Source organism: Saccopteryx leptura, chromosome 6 (assembly GCF_036850995.1).
Source record: "Saccopteryx leptura isolate mSacLep1 chromosome 6, mSacLep1_pri_phased_curated, whole genome shotgun sequence".
NCBI classification, from domain to species: domain Eukaryota; kingdom Metazoa; phylum Chordata; class Mammalia; order Chiroptera; family Emballonuridae; genus Saccopteryx; species Saccopteryx leptura.
Window position 1 is genome coordinate 44,624,770 of NC_089508.1, and position 4,235 is coordinate 44,629,004.

The following is a 4,235-nucleotide window of genomic DNA, read 5'->3' on the forward strand; positions in this document are numbered from 1 at the left end:
CATGGGTTTGTGAAAGCTCGCCGAGGCCTGAGAAGAGCATGGGCCAGATGTATCTTCTAAGCCTTGTGTGGCAGTTTACTGAGCGCTGCATTCTTGGAAGAGACATAAAAGGCCAGTGCAGACCCAGATGCGGATTTAACAGCGGGCACACCCTGGGCCCCGATTCCTGAAGGGCCCCGCAAATCCCCAAGTTTATACTTTTTTCTTATGACACCAAGTTTGGTTTCATATGTGCAATTTTAACATTAATAGTACATAATAGTTTTTATTTATTTAAAAATGTGGTTAATATTATTTTTATTTTTCCTGTCTCTCTCTTTTTTTAAGGGGCCCAATATTTTCTTCTGTGCCCGGGGCCTCAATCGACCTTAATCCGCCTCTGTGCAGACCTACAATTTTCCTAATCAGTGGCTTCTGATTAACTAGTCTGTGGGTCTAGAGTCAGATTAGTGCTGGGGGGAGGGGTAATAGTGACTTGAAAGGGGCACAAGGGAACTTTCTGGAGTGCTGGACATTGTCTATAACTCGATGGTGGTTATTGGAGTGTAGTATAATGTATGTGTGAATAGTCATGGTCTGTACACTTAAGAACTGTGCGTTTCACCAGAAGTAAATATATACTTTAAAGTTTTGTTAGGAACTGTGGTTAGGTAGCTCAGTTGGTTAGAATGTCATCCTGATATGCCAAGGTTGCGGGTTCGATCCCCGGTCAGGGTACATATAAGAATCAACCAATGAATGCATAAATAATGGAACAACAAATTATGTTTCTCTCTTTCTCTCTCCCTCTCTCTCTGTCACCTTTTCTCTCTCTAAAATCAATAAAAAACAGATTATAAAAAAAAATCAACCAGTGAATGCATAAATAAGTGGAACAACAAATGAATGTTTCTCTCTCTCTCCCTTTAAAAAAAAAAAAGTCCTGTTAGGATGTCATGGCTGGATAGTCATGGCTGGATAGCTTCATTGGTTAGAGCATCTGCCTGAAGCGCAGAGGCTGCCAGTTGGATTCCTGGTCAGGGCACATACAGGAGCAGATCGATGTTCCTGTCCCTCTCTGTCTCCCTTCCTCTCTGGCTAAAATCAATAGTGAAAAAAAAAAAGTTCTGGCCCTGGTTGGTTGGCTCAGTGGGTAGAGGATCTTTCTGGTTTTGATCCTCGGTCACAGCACACATGAGAAGCAACCATCTGCTCCTCTTCCCCTTCCTCTCCTCTCCCCCTTCTCTATCTGTTCCTCTCTTGCAGTCAGTGGCTCAACTGGTTGGAGTGTCGGCCCCAGGCACTGAGGACAGCTCAGTTATTTGAGCATTGGCCCCAGACAGGGTTGCCGGATGGATCCTAGTCGGGGTGCATGCGGGAGTCTGTCTCTCTATCTCTCCTCTCATTTAAAAAAAAAAAATTTTTATGAGAAAGAGAGAAGGAAAGGAGGGAGGGCTCAAGAAGCTTTATCTCAAGATTGGCTCAAAAATCTGTCAGCACAAGTGTAGGTGCCATTGGTTTCCACTGTGTTTTAATTTGGTAGCTAACAACTGCATGTTTCTGTTTTTAATTATAGTTTTGAAAAAGAGTTTTAAATATATTTTAAAAATAAAATCCAAGGCCCTGGCCGGTTGACTCAGTGGTAGAGCGTCAGCCTGGCGTGAGGGAGTACCGGGTTCGATTCCCAGCCAGGGCTCACAGGAGAAGCGCCCATCTGCTCCACCCCTCCCCTTCTCCTTCCTCTCTGTCTCTCTCTTCCCCTCCCGCAGCCAAGGCTCCATTGGAGCAAAGTTGGCCCGGGCGCTGAGGATGGCTCTGTGGCCTCTGCCTCAGGTGCTGGAATGGCTCTGGTTGCAGCAGAGCGACACCCCGGATGGGCAGAGCATCGCCCCCTGGTGGGCATGCCGGGTGGATCCCGGTCGGGCGCATGCGGGAGTCTGTCTGACTGCCTCACCATTTCCAGCTTCAGAAAAATACAAAAAGGAAAAAAAAAATCCAAGTATATTTAAAATATAAAATTCAAAGCAAATATGTTTAAGAGATGAAATTCACTAATAACCTCACAAACACTCTTGGCAATCTTCAAAAAATGGAAAGTTTAAGAAGTGCTGAGTGACCAGAGATGATCACAGCACAGCATGCATGATCCTGTGGAGAGCACATAGGCTTCTGAATGTACCAATGTGGCTTCAAATTCTAGCTCTTGACTACTTAAGTTCCTATAGTTGGTACCTTATCAAACACACAGCCACAGTTTGATCATCTATAAAATGATTAGTATAATCTGCCTTGGACTTGTTGAGGGATTAAGTGAGAACATAACTAAAGTGCCCAGCACATTTGTAACTGTTAGTTCTCATCTGTTCTGTATCCCATAGTGCAGTAAAATGTACGGGCTCTAGAGAGGATCTGCTACCCACAGTAACCCCTGCCTTCTGACTTGTTTCATCCTTAACCACACCTGGCCTTCCTTGCTACTAATGACACATTTGCAAGACAGTCCACAGGCACTGGGTGGCAACATTCAACATGAGTGAAGGTGCTGGTCAGCCTTATTTGAGAGAGAAAATGATCAGAATGTGAGAGGAACGGATCAGCCGTTCCAGGCCCTGGCTCCACAACCTTGTCAAAGGACGGGAGGAACTTCTCTTGTCCTCCTGGGTTTGTTTCTCCCTTCTCTCTTCTGTCTCTCCTCAGCCCAGCTTAGGAAGCGGGAGAAAAATAACTTAAGTCAAGAAGGCAGAAAGCGTCTCCCCATACTTTTTGGTCAAGAGAATAAAAAAAATAAGCATTTCCTAGTTTATTAAAAGCCAGGCTCAGGATGTCCCTCGGGGGAAGTGGTGTCCACACTGGAGGCAGGTGTGGCCATTACACCAATGTGTTAGTCTGGGCGCTCCTTGCTTTAGGAGGTTCCCGTCCTTAGCTCTATCACAAGCCTTTCCGCATGGGATGAACGTTCAGTTTGGTCTCAGGGCCAGCTGTCCCACTTTTTTTTTTTTATTTATTTATTTATTTATTTATTTATTTTTTACAGAGACAGAGAGTGAGTCAGAGAGAGGGATAGACAGGCACAGACAGACAGGAACGGAGAGAGATGAGAAGCATCAATCATTAGTTTTTCATTGCGCATTGCAACACCTTAGTTGTTCATTGATTGCTTTCTCATATGTGCCTTGACTGCAAGCCTTCAGCAGACTGAGTAACCCCTTGCTGGAGCCAGAGACCTTGGGTTCAAGCTGGTGGGCTTTTGCTCAAACCAGATGAGCTCAAGCTGGCGACCTCAGGGTCTTGAACCTGGGTCCTCTGCATCCCAGTCCGATGCTCTATCCACTGCGCCACCGCCTGGTCAGGCCAGTTGTCCCATTTTTGATCACTGCCTAAAAGAAATGGTGTTGAGCTACAAGGAAAACAAGTCAGGCCTGCTCCTACTTGTCTAGTAAATCTTCAGGCTCCAGCAAACCTGTCTCTCAGACGCTATTGATCCCTAATAAACTGGCTTTTCATCTTCTAGTTTCAGAGGTCTGGAAGCAGATCTGTTTCAAAGCACTCCTCTCTGCCGAGGTCCTTGGGGTATGAAGGGCTATATTCTTTCTGGGCAAATCTGTCCAGCTAGGAGTTCAAGACCAAGAATAGTTAAACCTGGAGACCAGAGGCTGGTGAGAGACTTGCTGAGATGCCCCGTGAGAGGTGATTTCCCAATCTTAAGCATGTTCCATGCCTAGGATTTCATGCCCTTTCTGTGCTGAAGCCTTCAGACCCCAGGAAGTCCGAAATCAAGAGGTCTCTTGCTTTGCCCTCCTGGGTCAGCCATGGGCTAGCCTGAACTTGTTTAGTCCAGACTGGCCCGAGTTCGGAGCTGTAGCTCTGCTCACCGTTTATCTCACCCTTGCAGAGCTGGTGAATGCCTTTGTGAACTGGCCGTGAAAAAGGCATTTTTGATTTTTTTTGTTTTTAAGAATACAACTTCATTATTTCTTCTTGAGACATACCCCTTCAGTTTGGAGGAGGAGGAGGAGCCAAGTACTAAAGACATTGGCTAGATCTTCCATTTGTTCTGATGAACTCCAATGAAGGAAGAGGAAGTAGAATCTTGGCTGTGTTGGTCTACAGTATTAGTATTCAGCTTGAGAGATCTCCAGCTTGGTACTTCCTGACAGGACTGCCCCAACAAGGCCCGATGTAATAACAGTCAAAAATGGAGGTGGCAAACATGGAGAACTCAACATGTAGATGCAGGTTAGTCCAAGGTCCTCGTA